At 37.1% G+C, this 25,396-nt stretch overlaps 1 long non-coding RNA gene across 3 annotated transcripts in view; it reads left to right on the plus strand.

Moving 5' to 3' along the window:
* Window positions 1-25,396, plus strand: part of LOC110347170 (uncharacterized) — a 183,096-nt gene that overhangs the window by 24,463 nt on the left and 133,237 nt on the right. For all 3 annotated transcript variants that reach the window (XR_015450118.1, XR_015450119.1, XR_015450117.1), the window contains one exon: window positions 8,060-8,126. This is a non-coding gene — a long non-coding RNA (uncharacterized LOC110347170). The remainder of the gene's footprint in view (window positions 1-8,059; window positions 8,127-25,396) is intronic.

Genomic DNA, 25,396 nt, shown 5'->3' on the forward strand with positions numbered 1-25,396 from the left:
GCCACTGATTCTAAAATAGCCATGGTGTAAGGTGCAGTGGCCCCGTATTGAGCTGCGGCCGTTTTAAGTTCTTTAATAACCTTGAAATCAAAACCACTATGGTGTCTCCACGCCTGTCCCTGTGCGTCAGCAGTCTCAGTTACAGGAAAGACTTCCACAGTTTCAAGTTCTAGGGGTACCCTTGATCCAGATGGCACCCTGGGGGTCGCCCCTCTAATGGGGGGTCGTGGCTTAAGGGTGTCTTCTCTATGGACATTTTCATGGGCTTTGCCTGTTCTTAAGCCTTCAAGCTGGGTAATAAGTTCTTGATGTTCCTTTTCTAACCTTATTTGTTCTTTTAGAAATTCTATTTTGTCCCGGAGTTCCTTTTGGGGATCAACAACAGGGCATGCTAAAGCGCGAGCAATGGGAGTGTTGGGTTCTGGAAGATAAGGAGGCGGACACTGAACTACGGGTGGCCAATCAGGATTGCGATATCTGGTTGCCTCCTCCTCGAGGTTGGCCCAGTCAGCCTCCCCCGGACCGTTCTGTGAAAAGGGGGGGTTTCTGAAATGTCGGAGGGAAGGATACAAGGAGGTATCCTTAACAGGTGGGGCAGGGTCAAAGGCAGGGGCTGAAAGAGCGGAGGCTGAAGCTGAGGAGCGCCGAAGCTTTTCTTTAAAAGGCTTGGAAGAGGCAGAGCCCGCCTGTAAGCCCTCATCAATAACATTTTGTTTTTTCTTGTCTAAGTCATCGTTGCTATCAAAAGACATCAAGTCTTCTCCTTCATCCTTTGAGGGAGTCCCATCCCGCAGGGGCTCGGGCCTCGGCGCCATCTTGGCATCCTGCAGGGTATTTACAAACTCCTCACTCCGAGGGAGAGTGATTGACCCTTCCTCCGATCGGAGAGCTATCTCCCCGACCTGGATGGCTTGAGCCACCACCGGATCTTTGGTTTTTTGAGAGATAATGTCATTAATAAGATTCCAATAAGAAAATGCAGTGATCGGGACCTTTCCTGGTCCACAAGTAGCATAGTAATCCTTAAGGGCCTCCCCTACTCTTTTCCATCTCCTCTCATCAATAGTACCCTCGGCAGGAAACCAAGGGCAGAGATCTCTAATATAATCAAAAAATTTTAACAACTGTTTGACTGTAACCTTTACCCCTCGTGCCTGTAAAGTTTCTTTAAGACCTTGTACAAATAACTCATGCTGGCTAATGCCCTGTCCCATAATCGCTGCTCAACTCACCGAGGTGCAGGAAAGACGGCAGGTTCACGTCAGACGCAATCCTCTTTTTTCTATTTTATTTTATTGGGCCCCCGAGCAGCGTTCTTCACTGGATCCCCCCGTTCTCTGGCCCCACGTTGGGCGCCACTTGTCCCGGCCCGCGGGTAAGTCAACGGAGACCCTAGAGGGGGAGCGAGAATGACAAAGGACAGGGGACACGAGAGATGGAGACAAGACAGGTTTCTGATCAAGTCTCGTTTATTGCAGAAGCTGCTACAACATATATACCGTAGGGCTAGAGGGGAGGAGCAAGAGGAGGGTACTGGGGCTACTTCCTTGTTGCCGGGTAGATTTGCAGCAGGCCCGGATATGTCCGTAAAAGGCACTCAAGAGTTCTAGCGGGGGGGCAAGGCCCCCCACAGCTTTATAGTTGATTTTAGTTCCAGTTGTTTAATTTTGCTTTTGTTGTCTGTACTTTTGTTGTCATATACAAAGAAAAATCATTGACAAGACCAATGTCATAAAGCTTTCCTCTTATACTTTCCCTTATATTTTGTCTCTAGGAGTTTTACACTTTCAGGTCTTAAGTTTGTGTCTTTGATCTATTTTGCATTACTTTTTGCATTTAGTGTAGAATAAGACCCAATTCCATTCTTTTGCATGGATATACATCACCAGCATTATCTCTTGAAGAGACCATCCTTTCTTTATTATGGTGTCCTAATCAAAGATTGATATTTGATTGCATTTGTTTGTATATGTTTAATTCTGGGCTCATTGTTATTTTTTCCAAATTGGCATATACATATAATTTATATTTATATCTATATCATCTTCTTACCCTAGTTCCTTGCTCTTTTGATTGCCATGGTTTGTAGCATGTTTCCAAATCAGGGCGTTTGAGGTCTCCAGCTTTAATGTTCTTTCTTGATATTGTTTTGGATGTTGAGTGTTCATTGTGGCTCTATATAATCTTAGGATTTTTATTTCTATTTTTGTAAAACATGGGATTGGAATTTTGAGGGAGATTGCATTGAATCTGTAGGTTGCTTTGAGTATATGGATATATTAGCATGATTATACCTTACAGTTCATCAATACAGAATCTTTCAATTTATTTGTTGTTTAATTTCTTTCATCAGTGTTTTTCAGTTTTCAGTGTCTTTTCCCACTTTAAGTTTATTCCTATTTTATTCTTTCGATGCTGCTGAAAATGCACTTATGTTCATAGTTATCATTTCAAATTGTTCATTGACAGTGTGTGGAAACACAACATTTATATATGTTGATTTCGAATTCTGAAACTTTACTGAATTTGTTTATGAGTTCAAACATGATTCTTGTAGTTTTTTCTGTATATGAAATCACTTTATCTGTGAACAGAAATAATTTTACTATTTCTTTTTATAATTTATATGACCTTTATTTGTTTTTCTTATTTAATTGCTCTAGATAGAATTTCTAATACTATCAGTGAACACTCTTGTTTTTTTCCCTGATTTTAAATGAAAAGATTTCAGTTTTTCACCATGGAGTATGATTTTAGCTCTGGACTTTTCACATATGGCTTTCATTTTGTTGAGGTAATTTCCTTCTATTTCTAGTTTGTTCAGGTATTTTATCATGAAAGGGTGTTGAATTTTGTGAAATGATTTTTTTCTGTATGTATTAAGATGATCATTTGATTTTTACTCTTAATTTTCATAGTGCACTTAATCATATTTACTGATTTTCATATGTTCCAATATCCCAGGGATAAATCACTCTTGGTCGTGTTGTCTAACCCTTTTAATATGCTGGTGAGTTTTGTCCACTTGTATTTTGTTAAGGATTTTTACATCTGTTTTTATCAGGGATATTGGCCTGTTGCTTTCTTTTCTTGTGATATATTTGACTGTTACTAGAGAAATGTTCATCTCATAAAGTGAGTTTGGACATGTGCCCTTCCCTTCTGAAAGAGGTTCAGAATGGGTTGCACTAATTCTTTGAATTTTTGTGGATTCATCAATGAAGCCATCTGGTCATGTGCTTTTCTTTGTTGGGAGGCTTTTAACTACTAATTCAATCTCCCTATTAATCATAACTAGGTTCAGACTTACTCTTTCTTCATTGCATCCAAGGTTTCTAGGAATTTATCCATTTCTTCCAGGTTGTCCAATTTGTTGGTATATAATTATTCATAATAGTTTCTTATAGGGCCAGGGATTTAGCTCAGTGGTGCCAATGCCTGCCTCACAAGTGCAGATCCTCGGTACCAAAAAATTTTTTTAAATAAAATAAAATAATAGTTTCTTATAATTTTATCATTTCTGTAGCATTGGTTATAATGTCTCTTTTTCTGATGTTTTGAATATTCTCTTTTATTCTTAGTCTAGCTAAAGACTTTGTCAATTTTATTTTTTAGAAAACAACTTTGTTGATCTTTTCTGCTGTTTTTCTAGTCTCTATTTCATTTATTTTTGCCCTGATCTTTATTTCCCTCTTTCTGTTAACTTTGGTCTTAACTATATTTTAGAGTTCCTAGTGGTGTAAATTTAGATTGTTAATTGAGATCTTTCTTTTTAAATATAGATGGTTATGTCTATAAACTATCCTCAGTGTTGCTTTTGGTGAATACCTTAAGTTTTGGCATGGTGTATTTTGTTCTTGATTCCTCAAGATATTTTTAAATTTCCTCTTCAATTTCTTCTTTGACCTACTCATTCTTCAAAAGAGTCTTAATCCACATAACTTAAATTTTTCAATTTTCGTTCAGCTATTATTATTTATTAGTACATGTTCTCAGTACATCTGATTGTATTTATTATGGGGAATTGATACTTGTACACAATACATCTTAATTCTTTTTTTCAAATCCTCTCCCCCTCCTCTCCCTTCCCATTCCCTTCAACTCTTGGTTCCCTTCTCATTTTCAAAAGCTCTTTTGCATAAGCACTTTTCTCTTCAATTCTTTTTTTTCCACCCCATTTCCCTCCCCACTCTCCTCCCTCCCTCCAGCTATTGATTTCTAATTTCATTTCATTGTGATTGGAAAAGTTACTTGGTATGATTTCAATCTTCTTGAGTTTTCTTCTTAAGTTTGTTAAGACTTTTGTTATGACTCAATGTAGTTAATCCTAGATACTGTTCCAGGTATATTTGAGAGGAGTGTATATGCTGCTGTTGGGTGGAGGGTTTTGTACACATATGTTAGGTCTAGTTCATCTATATTTTTCCAGTGCTCTGTTTCTGTATATTTGAGGAGAATATGTATTCTGCTGCTGAGTAGAGTGTTCTCTCTCTCTCTCTCTCTCTCTCTCTCTCTCTCTCTATATATATATATATATATATATATATATATATATATATATCTTTTAAGTCCAATTAGTCTATAGTGTTGTCCTCTGTTTGCTTGTTGATCTTCTGTCTGTTTGATATATACCTTTTTGAAGAGGAATTTTGAAATTTTCTATGATTTTTATGTTACTGTGCATTTCTTTCTTCAATAATGTCCATTGTTGTTTCCTATATATGTGTACAGTGCTCTACTGTTAGGTGCGTATATATTTATAATTCTTATTTTTGCCTTTTGAACTGATCCTTTTGTCATTATATATACTATTTTTGTCTCCTGACAATTTTCGATTTAACATATATTTTATCTAAGTATGACTATTGCCCACTTTTGGTTACCATTTAGTGAATCTTGTAGACATTGTATTGTTAGATTTTTTTTGTTTCTTTATCCATTCAATCAACCTCTGGCTTTTGATTGCAGAATTTAATCCATTTATGTTCACATAATTATTTATAGAGTAGGACTTACTATTGCTCTTTTACTGTTTTCTATTTTGTAGCCCATTTGCTTCTTTTCTTCTCTTGCTTTCTTCCTTTGTATTTCATTGACTTCTTTCTGTAGAGGTATGTTTTGATTCCTTTCTCTCTTTCTTTTGTGTATCTTCTTTAGATTTTTTTGTGGTTATCATAGGACTTACATAAAGCCCTCTAATTATAACAGTCTATTTGAGATCACATCAACTTATTTTAAATGCATACAAAAATGCTACACGTATAATTTGGCTCCCACTTTGCTACTGATATCACAAATTGCACATTTTATATTTCCAATAATACACATTATAGTTATTCTTTATACTTTTATCTATTACTTTCTGTGCAGAATAAAATATGTACACCTTTTTAATATTCCAGTATTCTGTTTTGTCCACATGTTTTCTTTACCACTGAGCTTTATACTTTCATATGCTTTCAAATTGCTCTCAGTTGTCTTATTTTTCAATTTAAAGACTACCTTAACATTTTTTGTAAGGCAGGTCTAGGTGATGAACACACTCTGCTTTTGTTTATATGAGAAAGTCTTTATTTCTTCCTTTTTGAGGATAAGATTTTGTCAATGTTTTTCTTTCAGCACTTTAAGTTTAGCATTTCATTTGCTTCTGGTCTGAGAGGTTTATGATAACAGTCTTATGGGGCTCTCTCTTTTTTTTTTCCAGAACATTATGTTTTTTACTTTTCTGATTAAAGGTCAACTGCTGAAGTATACATATTAAACCACAGAATGACCATTTAAAAACATGGAATATATTACATTTTTTACTTTCCACAGCCAGGGTAGCCAGTCTAGCACAGAACAGGGCTCTGAGCACCTGAGCTGATGTCCAGTGACAGCTGGGCCATCAGGGGATGGGGGAGCAGGGTCCAGACCACATCCCAGGTGGCAGATGTTCTTGGGAACACACATTTGTTAAGTTTGTCTTTAATTCTGAATATAATTCTGCAAGAAGAAGACAGGAGTGAGAGAAATCTGAAATATTTTTTCTTTCTGTACAATATTTCACAGGTGGTGGCCTGCTGGCCTCCTCACCCCCAATTTTGTGTCCCTGTTGCCCACGGTATGCATTGTTCTACTCCCCAAATTCACTTACTCTTGTTCATGTTGACTTGATTACAGGGCTAAAATTAAAAATCCAAAATCCCAATGCAAGCTTCATTCTTTAAAGTAATTTGTGTTCAAATTGGAGTTCAAAAAAGATTTCAGAAGAAAAGAAATACTGTAGTCCTTTAGACATGATGATAAAAAATCAGGGCATAGACTCGCAAAAGGGATTAGTCAGAATTTTAAAGGCTGGTCCAGTTAACCAACCTGGCAATGTTCACAGTTTTCATTTGTGTATTTAACTACTGGCAGTCAAGGCAAAGCCTATGAAGATGAAAGCCCTGCTGTTTCACAACTAGACAATGCATTGTAAAACATAGCTACTGGTATCCAGGCAGCAAAGCCACTGACTCCTTTATTATTCCGTTATTTTGAGAACTAGTTCATGCACTTCAGTGCTTAGAGCCCACCTTCTGCAGAGAGGGTTTTGGGGCTCTCTTGTATGAGATGAGGCACTTTTCTCTTCCTTCGTTTGATAGTTTTTGTATTTTACATTTGATAATTTGTTTATAATGTATGTCGATGTTAAATTTTGTGGATTCATCCTAGTTAGATTCTGTTGGGCTTCATAGATCTGAAGGTCCATTTCCTTTCCCATATTTGGGATGTTTGGCCCATTGTTTCTTCAAATAATCTTTCTTCGTTCTCTCTTCTTTTACTGCAATAATGTATATATTGATCCACTTGATGTCCTCCCATAAGTTCCTTGGATTTTCTTCCTATTTTTCATACTTACTGCCACTCTGACCTGTCATTTCAAATGACCTGCTTCCAAGTTTTCTAGTGCCTTTTTCAGTTTCATCAAGAAAGTTGTTGAAGCCTTCTAGTAATTTTTTTCAGTTTAAGTGTTTATTGTAAGTTTTTCAAAAATATTTTTGTTTCTCTGTTGATATTCTTTTTTGTTCATGCACCATTTTCTGAACTTGGTGTGCATCTTTATGATGGTTATTTTTAATTCTTTGTCAAATAATTTGTATACTTGCTTTTCTTTTGTGTCAGTTTTTGGAGATTTATTCTATTCCTTTGTTTGGGCCATGACTTCTTATTTCTTCCTGTGTTTTGAACCTTTATGTTTAAGAAAATGATCATTTCTCCATATCTTCTGATTGGCTTCATCAGGGAAAGACTTTCACTAATCAACCTGATTAGAGATTCCGAGAGCCTTTCAGACCTTTCCTATGGATACTCCTCCAGACTTGTGTGTGTAAATTCCAGGTTAGAAAGATTTGCTAGTTTCATTTTTTCCAATTCATGCTGTCTTGTCTCCTGGTGTCTATTTGTGGCACTTCATGTTCTTTGGAACTGCTGGGAGCTTCCCATTTCCTTTTAGTTCTTAGTGTTCTTTTGAGCTTCTAAAGTGTGTTGGGTCTTTGAATCTGTTGAAATAAAAATAAATCCTGTGGGAAACCTCCTTAAAGTAGGACTATTGGACAATCAGGGCACACTTTATCCACTCACCCCAAGGAAAGTCACTGAGCTATATTAAACTCTCTGCTACATTTCCTGAGGATCAGCAGCAAATCACCCAGACCTTTTTTTCCCCAGAAGCCCCCAGGCATTCAGAGTATTGTGGGTCTTGTCACCCTTCTGGAACACATGAGAAAAACCAATCTCTTCAGCAGCTCCAGGAAAAGATAGTGTATTGAGTTCACGCTCAAACTCTTTCCCTCTCTGAGGAGAATCTAATGATTGAGCGTCTTCACCTTCTTGTTCCATTCTGTGCTGGAAGGATGTGCTTCTTGAGTCTGTTCTCGTCCAAACCTTTGCCTTTATTCTCAGTAGTCCCCAATCTGGCATTCCTTTCCACTAGTACTCAGATTCAAGCAAGACATATCTCAGTTCCTCAACTCTCTCCTTCCACAGAAAGTTTGCATGTTGGACATATATTTCAGTTTTCTTTTCTCTTCCCCAGGGTGAAGCCAAGAATTGAGAGTGTTCTCCTGATTGCATTGTGCTGAGTTTGGCAGAGACCATGGCAAGTAAGTAACACAAATTTCCTCCTGGCTTCAATGTGGCTGGTTTCATGCTTGCCCGGGGTGCAGGAGCCTTTTAATTGGTTTCCAGATTTCTTTAGAAGGAAATTAGTCTGTGTATTCATTGTTGAAGTCATGTCTCCATTTGGAGAAAGGAAGATATCAGGCTTTCAACTCTAACATCACCAGTTCCCGTTTTATTATTTGTTTTCTGTTTGTTCCCTCTGTTTCTTTTTGCTCTTTGAACACATTTTTCTTATCTCCCAGAATTCCAATGATACGTAAAAATGCTAGACACTTTGTTATGGCTCCATAGATTCCTTAAGGTATGTTCTTTTTTTATTTTTATGCTCTCTTTACTATTTTATTAAAATTGAGTAAATTCTACTGATCTGTCATCAACTTCACTGATTCTGTTCTTTCTCATATCTACTCTAGTACTAAATCCATATAGCAATTTAACAAAATAGCTGTTTATTCAGTTTTATAATTTGCTTTTCTTTTTTTTAAAAAAATAACTCATTTATTTGCTGACATTTTCTATTTTTTGCATTTGCTTTAGTAGAATTTTAGTTACTTGTTGAAGTATGTTTATGACAGTGACTTTAAAACCCTTGAAGTTATCTTGATTTGGTGTTCAGTTAATTGTTTTTTATTTTTCAATTTGTAATTTTCCTAGTTCTTGGTATGAGGAATGAGTTTTCCATTGTATCTTAGACATTTTGTTACTATTTTAGAAATCTCTTGATCCTATTTAAATCAGGTAGTCATCTGTTTTAGGTTTAGAATACAGGTCCTGGCCTATTGTTTTTGGGTTTCAGATTCAATGATAATTCAGTTTTCAGAGCCATTTCAGTATTAGTCTGATCTGTTTTGTTCTTCTGACACTGCTGCAGATCTTGCTCATTTCCTATTGATACCAACTGTTGGGCATACATCACTTTCTTGGGCTATCTGGTATCATTAGGCCACCTTATCCTACAGGAATTGGAGCAGAAGAAGCCAGTGGTAGTGAGTCTTCCTACACTGCAAGATGTAGTACCAGGAGATGGTGGTGTCCTAGGTATAGGTTGGAGAGTGGGTGGATCCAGCACTTTGCAATTGTCACTGTAGATTGGCCAGCCATCCTATAAACACCATAAATATTGAAGCTGAGTTGGGTTGGTCTGCTCAGGCTTTACTGCTGCCCTTGTGGGCTGCCAATGTAGTAGCTGTGGATCAGGATTTAAGATAGAGTAGCAGGATTTTGAAATTCTTTCTGGGAGCAGATCAATACACCTGCTGGTGTCTTGATTGTGGAGTAGAAGTTGGATTTGCCAAGGCTTTGGGCCCGAAGTCTGCCTCTGTGCAAAGTAGATGACTTTGAGGTGTTTTCATGCTAAAGCAAGGACTGAGGCTCACAAAAAGACATATTGGGCTTCTCTTTTTCAAGTATTTAGACCAAAGAAAACAAGTTTTATTTTGTTGTTTTCTTTTCTGTAGTTATCCAAAAAATTATATCTGATATGATGTTTTCAAGAGCCTCATTCATCTGCTTTGTTATTGCTGCTGTTACCACTTCAGAGAGTCAAGAGTGGTGCATTTCACATTGTCCTGCCTCATTGCTCCCTGGGTCTGCCTTTGGTGAGCTCACAGTTGGGGTTGTATCTTACTTCCATGTCCTATCCTTTTGTATATATAATATTTTTTAGTTTAATTTCTGTGTTGATGCTTGTAAATTGCTTATGGTAGGTAGCTTTTTTCTAGCATGGAACATCCTTAGGAAATGACTTCTCAGATATCTTACAGATATAGCTGTTTTTTGGGCTTTGAGTGTATTGTAAGATCCTACTTCTTCAATTTACTGAGGATGAGAAGTTCCTGCCTATTTGGCCTAGACCCTGGTTCTTTGACACTGATGTGTAACCTCAGTCAATCTCAGTTTTGGTATACAAGGAAGAATAACTGATTTGAACAACTATGTCACCTTGGCTAAAGTAGTACAAACAATAATAATAATAGCATGAAGCACAGTGTATAAAATGATAAACTGTGGTGACTATTAATTTGTGACCTTTAACCACATGAACAAGATTTGTAGGTATATAACAAAATCTAAAACAAACCAAAAAATTCTATGCAGTAAGTATCCCCTCAATATGATGCTTTTACCTTCATAGGAGAATTTTAAAGGTTTTTGGGGTAATTAGAGAAATAGAGGAAGAGAAAGAGATTGGAAACAATGCTGAAGAACAAAGGAAGACTATGAAAGCTTTGGGACACTGGTAAAGATGACAAGAGGGAAAGAAGAAAGGAAGAAACTGAATCAGGAGCAGAACAAAACAGCCTTAACAAAACAACTAGAAACAATGTTCATGCTCATATAAAAAGAAGAACAAATGGCCGGGGATTTAGCTCAGTGGTTCTGCTGCCTGCCTCACAAGAGCAAGGACCCGAGTTTGATCCCCAGTGCCAAAAAAAAAAAAAAAAGAAGAAGAACAAAGAAGAAAAAGGGAAGAAGAGGGCCAAAAAAGGAGAGGAAATTTTAATAAGTACACTGCAGGGCGTGTCTCTGCTATCACTGGTAGAATAAGCGGGCAGAGAGAGCCCAGATCTGTGTTGCTTGATTGTGCAAGCCAGAAGCACAATTATGGCAGAGTGGTGGATAATCCTAGTAAGCCAGTGTCTTTAGCTCCACTGAAGTTTAGGCTGGTTCTTTATTCTGGCTGTGAGGTTGAGACCCAAGTTGTTCAGCCCATGACACACTGGGTGCTTCTTGCCAGCTTGAACCTGGCTCTCTGCACTAGGGTGTCTCTCACTGTTGAGCCTCTCCCTGACTCTGGGAGCTGCTAGATGAAGCCAACCTGCAGCTCCTCTGAGTTCACTTTGCCCCCTTTTCAAAATGGTGAACAGCCAATCACCCACTCCTGGAGAAAGCTGAACTGGACTGGAATTGGATCACTCATCAGCTACTGCAGTCTGCAATTTCTACTGCTCCATTTCACTGGTGTAGTTTCCTGTGCAGGCCGCTGGGTCACCTGTAGTCACTGTCTGGGCAGGTTCAAGCTGCCCATCCTGTGCTGTGAGCTGGGGCTCAAGTAGAAAGCAATGTTTGCAACCTCCCTTTTATTCATTTTGAAATGCCTCTCTTTGCTTCCCCATGGGCTCATATTTTTGCTTAGATACTTGCTGGGCCCCAAAGACCCAATTTTGTTCCTCTTCTCTTCCTCACGTTGCAATATTCCAACATCTGGACTCCAAATCCCAGAGAAGCTTTCTCTGTACTGCTCACAACTCTGCCATTTTCCTGGAAATTGAGGTGTTGATTTTGACTACGTGAAGTTTTTTTAACTTATGGCTTCTAAAACAATAAGAGTATAAATGTTTGTCATTTTAAACTACCAACCTTGTGTGGTAACTCATTTAAGCAGCCATAGGAAATTATTACAGACCTACTATGCTCTTTCTTGTTTTTTTTAAATAATATATATATATATATATATATATATTTATTGGTACATTTTAGGTATAAAATACATTTACATTTATCATTGGGTGTTTGTAACAGAACATGATGTATCTTATTTCTTATTTTTTCTCCCATTACCTGTGCACCCTTCACCCCCTCCACCCTTCCCTGTTTACACAGAGTTTGATTCAATTTTTTTTCTCATAATTTTTCCTTTCCCTTCTTCCCTTTCCCCTTCCCCTCCCACCATCCCGAAACCCTTGGACCTTTTCTTATTTCAAATTATCAATTATTCATTTTAATCATTTTATTCCTTATTTACACTTTCAATTTCTCACAGTAGAGAAACTATATGGTATTTACACGTGTGTCCTATTTATTTCACTTAAGAGTATGGCTTCAGTATGCATCCATTTAGCTATAAATGTCTCTAGTTTCTCATTCTTTATGGCTGAGTAGTACTCCATTTTATTAAAAAACCACATCTTCTTTATCCAGTTTCCAGTTGATGGGCACTTGGAATGTTACCAAGCTTTAGCTATTACAAACTGTGCCACTGTAAACATGGGTAGGCATATATCACGGTGGTATGATTCTTTTAATTCTTTGGGGAAGATACCCAGCAGAGGATTAGCTGGGTCAAATGGGACCTCTACTCTTAGTTCTTTGAGGTATTGCCATACTGATTTCCACAGTGGGTGCACCAGTCTGCACTCCCACCAACAATGGAGAAGAGATCCTTTCTTGCCACAACCCCGCCAGCGTTAGTTGTTGGTTGATTTCTTGGTAGCAGCCATTCTTTCTAGGGTGAGTTGAAATCTCAGTGCTGTTTTCATCTTTATCTCTTGAATGACCAGTGATGTTGAACATTTTTTCATATGCTTATTCGCTGCTTTTAATTCTTTGTCTGAGAAATGTCTGTTCATTTCAGATGCCCATTTTTGAATTCGGTCTTTGAATTTGGGGGGTCTGATTTATTTCAGTTCTTTACATATTCTTGATATTAGTCCTTTGTCTGAGCTACAGGTGCTAAATATTTCTTCCCATATTGTAGGTTGTCTCTTAGCTCTGTTGGTAGTTTCTCTTGCAGTGCAGAAGATTTTTAATAAGATGAGATCCCAGTTGTTGATTCTTTCTGCTAGCTCCCGTGCTACTGCTACTGAAGATTTGTTCATAAATTCTTTCCTATGCCAATGGCATCAAGAGTTCTACCTAACTTATCTTCCAGCAAGTTTAGTGTTTCCAACCTAATATTTAGATCTTTAATCCACTTCAATCTTAGTTTAGTGTGTAGTGATAGGTATGGGTCTAGTTTTAATCTTTGACAGGTTGAAATCCAGTTTTTCCAACACCATTTATTAAATAGGCTATCTTTCCTCCAATGAAGGTGGTTGGCTCCTTTCTCAAAGATGAGGCGGCTGAGTAAGTCTGGAGTTGTTTCTGCATCTTCTAATCTATTCCACTGATCTTCAGGTCTGTTTCATTGCCAGTACTGTGCTGTTTTTACCACAGTAGATTTGTAGTATAGTTTCAAGTTGGGGATTGTGATACCCCCAGCCATGTCTCTGTTGCCCAGAATTGCTTTTGCTATCGTAGGTTTCTTCTGCTTCCAAATGAATTTTTGTATTGTTTTCTCTAGTTCTGTGAAGTATGTTGTTGGAATTTCAATTGGCATTGCTTTGAACCTATATAGTAGTTTTGGAAGTATGGCCATTTTCACTATATTAGTTCTTCCTACCCGGGAACAAGGGATGTCTTCCATTTTCTTGTATCCTCTTCAATCTCCTTCTTCAGAGTGCTGTAGTTTTCAGTGTAGAGGTCTTTTGCTTCCTTTGTTAGATTGATTCATAGATATTTCATTTTTTTGGATGCTATTGTAAAAGTATTTGTTTCCCTAATTTCTCTCTCAGTGAGTCTGTTATTTGCGTATAAGAAGGCTACTGTTTTTTGAGTTTTGACCTTGTATCCAGCTGCTCTATTGAATCTGTCAGTTAAGTCTAGAAGTCTTTCAGCAGAGTATTTTGGGTCCTTTATGTAAAGTATCATATCATCAGCAAATAATGACAGTTTAACTTCTGCCCTTCCTGTCTTTATTCCTCTTATTTCTTCCTCTTTTCTAATTGCTGTGGCTGTTTCCAGAACTGTATAGAACAGGAGTGGTGATAGTAGGCATCCATGACTTGTTCTGATTTTCACGTGAAAGTTTTCAGTTTTTGACCATTTAGTATGATGTTGGCTGCTGGTTTTTCATAGATAGCCTTAATCAGGTTGAGATAAAGATCTTCTATTCTAATTTTCTGTAGGGTTTTTGTCATGAATGGATGCTGGATTTTGTTGAATGCTTTTTCTGCACCTATTGAGATGATCATGTGGTTTTTTTGTCCTTGACTCTGTTAATATAGTGTATTATATTTATTGATTTATGTATGTAGAACCATCCTTGCATGCCTGTGATGAATCCAACTTGGTCAAAGCCTATGATCTTCTTGATGACCTTCTGTATTCTGTTTGGCAGTATCTTATTGAGGAATTTTGCATCTATGTTCATTAGGGAGATTGGCCTGTAGTTCTCTTTTTGGGTTTGGTCTTTCCCTAATTTTGGAATCAAAGTAACACTTGCTTCCAGGAATGAATTTGGAAGTATTGCTTCCCTTTCAATTTCCTGGATGAGTTTAAAGAATAATGGTGACAGTTTTTCTTTGAATGTCTTGTAGAATTTAGCAGTGAAGCCATGAGGACCTGGGCTTTTCTTTGTTGGTAAATTTTTTGTTACATTTTCAATTTCACTCATTGTAATTGGGGTGTATAGAATTTCTATATCTTCTTCATTTAACTTTGGCAATTTGTATGTATCTAGGAATCTGTCAATTTCTTCTGTGTTTTCCATTTTATTAGAGTACAGCTTCTCAAAGTAGGTATTGATGATTCTCTGGATTTCTGCTGGATTTGTTGTGGCTTCCCCTTTTTCATTCTTTATTGCATGAATTTGAGCCCTTTCTTTCCTTTTTTTGATAAGGTTGGCTAAAGGATTATTGATTTTATTTATTCTTTCAAAAAACCTGCTCTTTGGTTCATTCATTTTTTGTATCGTTCTCTTAGTTTCCATTGCATTGATTTCTGCTCAGATCTTTATAATTTCCTTTCTTGTATGATCTTAGGGTTTGTTATGTTCTTCCTTTTCTAGGAGCTTGAGGTTCTGCATTAGGTTATTTAACTGAATTCTCTCTGTTGTCCTAATATGGGCATTCACTGCTATGAATTTCCTGCATAGAACTGCTTACATCGTGTCCCACAGATTCCTGTATGTTGTACTGGCATTATCATTTATTTGTAGATACTGTCTAATTTCTTCTTTAATTTCCTCTCTCACCCATTGGTTGTTCAGGAGGGTGTTGTTCAATTTCCATGTGTTTGTGCAACTTTTATGGTTTCATATGTTATTGATCTCCAATTGTATTGCACTATGGTCTGATAATATACAGGGGATAACTTCGATTCTTTTACATTTACTTAGATATGTCCTATGAGCTAGCATGTGGTCTATTTTGGAGAATGACCCATGTGCAGCTGAAAAGAATGTGTATTCTGATTTTGAAGGGTGGAACACTCTGTAAACATCTATTAAGTCCATTTGTTCAATAGCTTGGTTCAGTTCTAGAATATCATTGTTAATTTTTTTCCAGATTATCTGTCTATTTGTGATAGAGGGGTCTTAAGGTCCCCCACTACAGTTGTATTAGTGCTTATTTGCTTTTTCATGTCCATTAATATTTGTTTTGTGTAGCTGGGGGCATTGGTATTTGGTGCATATATATTTAGGATTGTCATCTCTTCCTCTTGGATTGTTCCTTTCACAAGGATGTAGTGACCATCTTTGTCTCTCTTAATTAGTTTTGGCTTGAAATCTACTTTTTTTGCAAATAAGATTGCTACCCCTGCTTTTTTCTGGTTTCCTGTTGTGTGGAGAACTGTTTTCCATCCTTTTACTTTCAGTCTATGGATTTCCTTTTGAGTTAGGTGTGTTTCTTGTATACAGCATATTGGTGGGTTTTTCTTCTTAATCCATTCTGTCAGTCTTTTTCTTTTGATTGGTGAATTGAGGCCATGAACATTGATAGTTATAGTTGACAGATACTGAGTCATCCTTGTCATGATGTTTTACTCTTGTTGGCTCTTTTTTTTCGTATTTCCCCCTCCTTTCACTTTAGTGTCTTACCTTGCATTGTGCCTTCTCTCTGCTGGGCCTCATGGAGTTGTGACCTTCATTGTCTTTTTCTAGGATATTGATTAAAATTGTTTGGAGTGCTGGTTTGGTTTTCATGAAATTTCTCAGGTGTTCATTTTCATGGAAGTATCTAATTTCCCCATTGATTTTGAAAGATAATTTTGCCAGATACAATAGTCTAGGTTGGAAGTTATTGTCTTTTAGGGCTTGAAATACTTCAATCCAGGCTCTGCTTGATTTTAGGGTTTGTGTTGAGAAATCTGCTGTGATCCTGATGGGCTTTCCTTTGTAGGTGTTTTGTTTCTTTTCTCTAACTGCCTGTAGAATTTTGTTCTTCTGTTGGGTTTCTGGGATCTTGAGTATTATATGTCTAGGTGTAGATTTTTTTGGTCATGGCTGGTTGGAGTTCATATGCTTAACTAATTTGTATGTCCAATTCTTTACCTCTGTCTGGGAAGTTTTCTACTATTACTTCTCTGAACAGTTTTTTTATGTCAGTTGTACTTTCTCCTGTTTTTTTTTTTTTTTTTTGTCTTTACATATATTTTTATTAACACATGTTTACAGTCCATAATGATTATATTCATTGTGGGGATTTCGTATATGGTCCTACCATAATGCAGAACAATTCAGCAGTTTCTACTGACTGGCTCCAGTCAAGGCTCCAGCCCTCTTTTTGTATATGAAAACTAGTCAAAAGGTTGAGTAGTCCCTCTATCAACACCAGAGCAAACCAAATTCTAAAGGCAGCCTTCCTCAAGATTCCTGTACTCTGTTATTCAATTAACTATTCATGGAGGTACTGGTGGGCAGAGGCATCACAGATGTACATAATAAAGCCTTGAGTCAGCAGCAGAGAGGGTCTGGGTAGGTTTGACCCAATGAGATGAGCCTTTTAAAATTAGTCTTTTCTTTAGGTAAAAGTTAGAGATGAAGCCACAGAAGTTCTAGCACAAAGGATATGTGACACACTGTTGTTGGATTGCAGATGGAATCACCCAAGTGAAAAGGAATGCCCATGACCTTGAGCTAAGGGAAGGCCCCAGCTCATCACAGGCAAGGAGATAAAGGTGTCAATATTACCAAAATTTTCTCCTGTTTTTTCATGGACTCTTATGAGTCTTATGTTATTCTTCTTTGCATCATCTAGCAGCTGTTGGATTGATTTCTCATGGTCCCTTATTATCTTTAAGAAATCTCTGTTTTCATGGTCCTTCACCACAATCCTGTCTTCTATACCTGATATTCTGTCTTCAGATTCTCTTAGTCTGCTCTGCATGCTTTCAATGGAGCTTTTAATCTCCTGAATATCTGTTTGAATCTGTTTCATGGATTCCATTTCTTTCTTATGCTGGGCATTCATGGCTTCCAGCATGTCTCTGATCTCATCTATTTTCTTATCTGTTTCTGCTCTAGAGCTTCTAATCATGTCTTTCACTCTGCTCACCATGTCTGTGTTTATCTGGGAGATTATTTTTGTTTTGAATCTTTCTAGAGCCTCATGCATCTGCTTTGTTACTTCCTGTGCTATCAGTTCAGGGTGTCCAAGTGGTTGCTTATTGGACTTTTCCACCTCATTTCCCCCAGAATTTCCTTTTTGTGGTGTGGAAGCCTGAGTTTGTGCCTTGCTTAAGTGTCTTCTCATTTTTGTTTTTGGTACTGTCCTTGGTTTTATTCCTGGGTTGATATTTCAAAATTGTTTAATGTAGGTATGTTTTTTGCTTTTGTTTAAAACCCTTGTGGAATGATTGCTTTTCAGAGGTGTGTTCCAGATATAGCTTGTGTTTGGGTTTTGAGACTCTAATGACTCTGAAGCTATTTTATTTTTCTTATACCAGGAAGGAAAACTAATTAGATCAATCACAACATGTTAGCCCAAATGACATAGTCAGCAATACCATCGCATCAAGCACAGCTTAGAAAATGACAATTTGTGGTAGTTATTAATCTATCACATTTAACTATGTGAGTTAAATTAAAACCGAGGACCAAGCCAACATAGGTTTATAATGAATAAACTCTTCCATATAGCATCTTTCCCCTTTGGGTTGAGGAGTTAAAAGGAGTTGGGGATGGAGGCACAGGTAGAAAGAACAGGTAGGATTCGTGGTGAGGCCAGAAGACACAGAAAGATCACACAAACTTTAAGAAGTTGTTAAAGGCAAGAGAAAAAGACAGAATGAAAGAATAAAGATGTGAATAGAATCATCTAACAGCAACAGGAAGGCTGGATACCGAATTTACTTTCCTTTAAACCTAATGATAATCAAGAGAAGGAAAAAGAGAAGAAAAAAACAATAAGGGAGAAATCTGAATTCAGTGCAGAAAGGAAAAAATGGGGAGATGAGGAGCAATGTGCGACAGTGAGAGAATGAGTGAGAGAGAGAGAAAGAAAAGCTAAAAGAAAGACAAGAAAGAAAAGCAAAACTTTTTTTTTTGTTAAATGCTTTTATTGGAGATTTTAGGTATACAACACAATTACATTTCTCATTGGGAATTGTACCTTTACATAATGCATCTTGGTTCTTATTTTTTCCCCATTTCTAGCCCCCCCTTCACCCCCTCCACCCTTCCCTATTTACAAAGACTTTATTTCCATTTTTTTCCATTTCTCATCATTTTTCCTTTCCCTTCTTTCCTTTCCCCTGACCCTCCCACTACCCCTACCCCTTTGGACCTTTTCTTCCTCTTTTGCATAATCAATTATTCATTCTAATCACTGGTACATTTTAGGTATACAATATAATGACATTCATCATTGGAAATTTGCACCTTTACATAATTTCTCTTGGTTCTTATTTTTCACCCTTGCCCAGCCCTCCCTTCAACCCCTCCAGTCCTCCCTATTTACAAAGATTTTGTTCCTATTTTTCCATTTTCTCATATTAATCCCATTCCCTTCTATCCTTTCCCCTAGCCCTCCTACTTCCTTCCCCTTTGCCCCTTTTCTTCCTATTTGACATTACCTATTATACATTTTAGTCCTCGTTTACACTTTCAGCTTCTCACACCAGAGAAACTATTTAGTATTTATACATGTGTGTCCTATTTATTTCACTTAAGAGTATTGCCTCAATGTGCATCCACTTAAATGTCTCTAATTTCTCATTTTTTATGGTGGAGTAGTACTCCATTTTATTAAAAAAAAACACATTGTCTTTATCCAGTCTCCAGTTGATGGACATTTGGGCTATTTCCAAGTTTTAGCTATCACAAACTGTGCTGTTATGAACATGGATGCACATATATCACTGTGGTATGATTCTTTTAGTTCTTTGGGGAAGATCCCCAGCAGTGGAATAATGGGGTCAAATGGGACTTCCAGTCCTAGTTCTTTGAGGTATCTCCATACTGATTTCCACAGTGGTTGCACCAGTCTACACTCCCACCAGCAGTGGAGCAGGGTTCCTCTTTCCCCACAGCCCCACCAGCATTTGTTATTGGTTGATTTCATGAGAGCAGCCATTCTTTCTGGAGTGAGGTGGAATCTCAGCGTTGTTTTCATTTACATCTCTCGAATGACCAGTTGAACATTTAGAAAAGCAAAACTTTGAAGAGTAGAGAAAAAGTAAAAATTAAGAATTAAAAATAAGAGAAAAAAAATTTTTTTTTTTTTTTTTTGCAAATAGCAATAGAAATTATGGGCCTCCTTCTGGGTATGTCTCTGCTGTCACAGTAGGCAATGTAGGGAACCCTGTGCATATATGCGTCAATGAGTCTCAGCAAGCCAGCAGCAGACCAAGTACAGTGGTCTGATGTGCCTTTATTGTAGAGATTCTCTTAAATTTTCTGCTGAGCTTCAGTTTCCATCGAGGAACCTGAGAGGCCCTCTTTCTGTTAGTAACTTCTTCTCTATCTTGTGGCCCTCAGGACAAGGGTCTTTATAATCTCCTGTGCCTCTGTAGTGTGGGACCAGTTAGCAGAAAAGCCAGTATGTAGGAGGTGCGCGGGGTGGGGCGGGGGGATGACTGGGCGTTATAGGCTCCTGCTAGGCTAAGAGGACCTCACCGTGGCATGGGCGTGGCCCAGGACTGCAGTGGAGCTTCAAGCTGCTTGTCTCTCCTGGCGGGTCTCAGCTTAGAGAGAGTGGAATGGAGGTGAGCTGCAAGACTCCTCTGCCTCTTTCTTGTTGTTTTTAACTCAGTTATTCTAGCCTTTCAAATTGCATGGAAAAATATCAAAGTAGAATAGCACTGATTTGAGGTACTTAAAATGGAATTTATATGGCATTGCAAATCAGATTTAAGACATATGGAAAGCTGATTTTTTGAGCTGGGCTGCAAAAATGCCCATCCTGGAGACATGTTAATCTTTGAAGCATCACTTATCTCTACTGGCTTTCTTCTGTATAAAAGACCACTTCTCACAAATTTTCTCCAGAATGAGACTGTATAGATCAATGATTTCACATTACTCTTGATACAATGAAGAGACATAGTGAACATTAAATATATGAGCCTGCTGTTGACCCAATATTACATACTGTTGTATAATAAAATTTTTTATAAGTAGAAAGTAAATCTGAAATAAGTATTATAGCAAATACGTAAGCTAGTAACAGTAATTTATTATTTCTCTATTATTTTTTATCAAATATTATATACTATGCATAATTTTATGTGCTAAATTTTATGTAACTGGCAACCTAGTATGTTTACAGTAGTATGACTGTTACAGGAGTGTCAGGCCAGAAACCCACCTCTAGGTGGGGTCCTAAAATATCAGGTTCGGCTATATGACCCAAAAGACCAAGCAAAACAGTGTGGTGAAGTAGAAAGAGAGTTTATTTGATATGATCATACTTGAAAGGAACAGTGGGATGACCATCCTTATCTCTGTCTTCTGCATGTTGGTAATAGCTCTAGGCTTATGTAGTAAAAGAGGAAAAGTGGAGTAGGGGTTGGCAAGAAGTATGTATAGTCAAGAAGTCTTGGTCAACCTGTGGTCTGATTGATCATTTTCTCATTGTCTTCTTGGCAATAAAAAAAATCATTGCTGTGGGGTAGCTTTGGCTCTTGTCACAAAGTATTTATTGGTTAGACCTGTTGTTCCTGGAATCCAAATTGACTCCAGAAGATAAAAACAAAAAGAACTAGTCAAAAAAGCAAGTTGGAGTTAATTTGGGCAGCGACAGCATTATCCAGGTTTAGGGCAATGAATGAATATTTCTAGGTCATCTGGAACAGGACGGTGTAAAATCTAGCAGTTGACAATCGATTATGACCTCAGCCATGAAGGAGGAGGATTACCTATTTTAGATATGCACACTTTAAATGATTAACATGTCTACATGCAGAATTGAGCAGGAACCTGAATGTTATGGTTTATATCTAGATATCCCCCCCCCCCAAGAGCCTTGAGTTCTCAAAGTGGAGCTTTTGGAAGGTGATTTGATTATGGGAACTTATAGCTGACTTGCTCTTAGGGGGTGAAGTCTGGTCAGATGAGGCAGGTTACTGTAGGCATGGCCTGGAAAGTTTATCTCCTTCCTCAGCTTCTCCCTTGACTTCCTTTGCTTTCCATCTGCTGTGTAGACTTGGCCAGCTTTCCACTGTCATGCTTCTCTGTCATACTGTCATGCCTTGGACCCACCCATCTGTGCACTGAAACATGAACCAAAATAAGCCTTTTCTCATTTTGTTGTGGGTGTTTCATATTGTGTCACAATGACAAAGAAAGTGACCAAGATACTGACTCCAATTTGAAGGTAGCAAAAGGAGACAAATGTAATATGAAAATCAAAGTATTAAGCTTTTATCCTGCTTTTAGTTACTATTAGACACCTGAAAACCCACAAGAAGAGTTAGTTTCTTTAGTAAAAGCAGCCACTAAGTCCTTGGTACATTACCATGTGCATAATGCATTATGTATCCTACAACTCCTATGACACTTATGATATCATTAGATGATAGGAATTTCTCAGCTACAGTATAATCTAATGAGACCACTGTCTCCAGAATTAAAGGTCCATTCTGCGTGCTATTTGAAGGCCAAAATTTCTGAGATAAGAAATTGTTAGAATTGTTAGAAATTCTTAGTTAAGGAGATCAGGGAGATGGATGAGGTTGAGGAGAGGGGAATAAAGGGACTGAAAATGATCAAGATAAGCTATTTTGTTATATATAGATTCATTTTCCCAAAACAAATATCACTATTCTGTATTACAAGCATGAATCAAGAGAAAAAGAATTTGCTGGAAGGAATTGGGTTTATTCAAGTATCTGCAATCTTGAGAAGATAGAAGTCATATCACCGCAAAACTTCATATTGGAGAACTTGGGATCCAATGGGTTTTATGTGGAGAGAATGAAGATACAGCAGACAATGGGCAGGAAGATTACATGCTGAGTGGAAGACTTCATCATCCAAGACATGATAATAGTATGACCTGTATGAACTGTAGTAATAATAATAGCATGAACTGTAGCCATCGGCCTCAGATTCCTGGGGATAGCCCCAGTAGTTTCTTTGGGGCAGATATATTCATAGTACTAAAGACTAAGGAGGGCAATCACAAAGACTATCAGGTATTCTGGATTCTGTAAATCTAAATAAAAATTTAGCAGTTAACATCTTAAACATCTAGGTAAGACTTCTCTTCAGCAAAACGATTAGGGAGGTATAACAACCTTGAAGAACTTTCCCAAGGACAACTCCCCAAAGGAGCTGCCCTGTTACACCAACATTGAAACATCATTATTCATGGCAATATAGGCTTTTTAGTGGGGAGAGTTTCCATGGAACCATATGGCATCTCTATGTACTTTCTTCTCAGTTTTGCTGTGAACTTAATACTGCTCTAAAATGATTTTCATTATTGAAAAGTAATGATGTAGAAGGAAAAATATAATAGAGTTGTCTAATGACAAAACCTATGTAGGGGAAGCAGAATTTAACTGCAAGCCTACCTTTAAATAACCTGTTATTCTTTCTAATATACCAGTGATTCTTAGATTGTGGCCCAAAGAGCTTCAGGAATCTTAGATACTTTCAGGGTATCCATGAGGTCATAACTATGTTTTATCTGTTGCTTTGTAGGATATTATTTGGCTTTTTTTCTGTGTTAATATTTCCACTAATAGAGTAAAAGCAACTTTATCTTCACCAACGCCAATAGTACAAAAGTATACTAGGAGTTATACTCTTTACTACCACACACTCACAGAAAAATATCCAGTTTCACTTAAAAATATCCTCCATGAAATAAATAAAATTATAATTTTATTAAAACTTGAACTTGAGTGCATGTCATTTAAATATTCTTTATGAAAAATGGGAAGTACACATAAAGCACATCTACTTGAGAAAGAAGTATGATATTTCTCTTATATGTATGTTTGTGTTGTGAGCCAAACTAGTCACTTTTCTCATGAACTACTGTTTTTACAAAAAGAACAACTCACAAAAAAACTATGGTTTTTCAGACTTAGGCATTTGCAGATTTTTTTTTATAGAATGAAATGAAACTGCTACTTTAAGACAAATAACAGAATATTTGTTACCAATAATAACATTTGAGCTTTTAAATTAAAATTTTGGAAAACTTGTACCAATTAACATTAGGTTGACAGCTGTCCAATACTTAAATTTTTTTTCTTATAGGATTATTGGTAATATTAAATTAATATTTTTATTCTATAAAATAGGTTAACAGTAGGAAGATCTGCATAATCCAGTTGAATCAGTGAAAGTGACTAGAAATGATGCTATAGAATCATGAATGGATAAAAGAGATGCATTCAAAGTATAAGGCAGGGACTTCTGGTTTCTGGCTTGGATTACAAGGAGTTTAGAATTTGTAAACCCATCTTAATCATAGGTAAAAAGTTGGACAAACTGAAAATCAGCCACCTTCCTTATATCTGTTAGAGAGTTGAGATTGTGGAGAACACTGCTGGCCCCTAAACCGGAGAGACAGAGAGGCAAATATATCTTTCTGGAGCAGAGACTCAGATGCAGAAATCTCTGTACCAAACAGTCCTAGTGAGGAAAATCTGAACCAGGAATACTACCAACTGTTTATAATGAAGATCAGAGAAAAGTCCTCTTGTGCTTCTGGTAGTGGGTGGGGGAAATGTAGCCTTTTTGAAACATGCCTGAGGATTCTGTTGTTTTTAGTAACAACTGTCCTCAAAACAAACTGTTTTAACAGAACCTAACTGGATAGGGTTTTATCAGACTAACTAATCCAAGAAAAGGGAAATACCTCAATCCATCAACTTCTAGCCATCTTGTCTCACCTAGAAGGAGGATAAAACTGAGCAAAACTTGTGAAATACACAGTACAGGAGAATAAGCTCATTAAAAGCTGAGATCTAATCATAGCACTAAAGAAAACTTCCTTCCCCATTCCTTTCCACCATATTACTAAAGGCCATTCCTTTTATCCAGTACATCATATTCATCTTTCACCATAAAGTTGTATGTCATGTTAAAGACCAAAATTACAACTTGAAAGGCCAAAACAAGTATCAGAACCATAGTCTGTTATGCAGTAAATGCTGAAATTATCAGACCAACAATTTAAAATATGATTAATATGCTAAAACTTTAACAGAAAAATGGTTAACATGCAAGAACAGATGGGTAATGTGAGCAGAGAGGAAAATTCTAAGAGTCAAAAGTAAAATACTAGGGATAAAAAACTGACAGAAAAGAAGAATATCTTTCCTTAGCAGACTGAACATGGCTGAGAAAAGCATCTGAGCTTGAGAATATGTCATTAGAAATGCCCAAAACCAAGACGCAAAGAAAAAAAAAGGCTGTGGGGCAACTATAAAACACGTGACATGAGCCTAATGGAAGTATCAGGAGGAGGAAGAGGAGGAGATAGAGGAGGAAGAGGAGATAGAGAAGGAGGAGGAGGAAAAGGAAGAAGGCGACCAGACAAAATATTGAAAACAATAATGACTAAGAATTTCTTCAAATTTATATCAGGCACAAAACCACAGATTTAGGGAGCTTAGAGAACTGCAAGCAGGATAAATGCCCAAACATCAGACCAAACCAAATGCAGCAGACCAAAAATTGCACCTGAGAATATCATATTCAAGGCCCAATAATCTAAGGTAAGGAAGATGCCTTGAAAGAAATCAGAGAAAAAGTACAACCTACTTAAGCAAAAATAAGAATTACATTTGACTTTTCAGAAACCTTGAAAGTAATGAGAGTGGAATTTATTCATTTAATGTGTTGAGAGACAAAAAAGCCCCAGAAATCTAGAATTTTGTACCTTGAATGTACCAAGGATGAGAGGGAAAATTAGGAATACTTTGTTATTATAGAGCACATCCACTATGTGTGAAATGGTATAGTGTTACTTGAAAGTGGATGGGTTAGTTATAAATATATATTGCAAACTGTAGGGTAACCACTTAAAAGGTAAATAAATAGAAAAATTGATATGCTAAGAAGGGATAGAAAATGGAATCAGCAAAATACATGAAAATTATGAAATACACGGAAGAGTAGAAATCAAAATTAGGAACAAATAATAGGAGAAATAGAAACTATTAGCACACATAGTAGATATTTATTATAATAGAGTCAATAATCACTTTAAGCATCAGTGGTCTGAATACATCAAATAAAAGGAAAGTTTGT

Source organism: Heterocephalus glaber, unplaced genomic scaffold (genome assembly GCF_053883595.1).
Source record: "Heterocephalus glaber isolate CG9 unplaced genomic scaffold, H.glaber_assembly_v1.0 deba00000936, whole genome shotgun sequence".
Taxonomy (NCBI): domain Eukaryota; kingdom Metazoa; phylum Chordata; class Mammalia; order Rodentia; family Bathyergidae; genus Heterocephalus; species Heterocephalus glaber.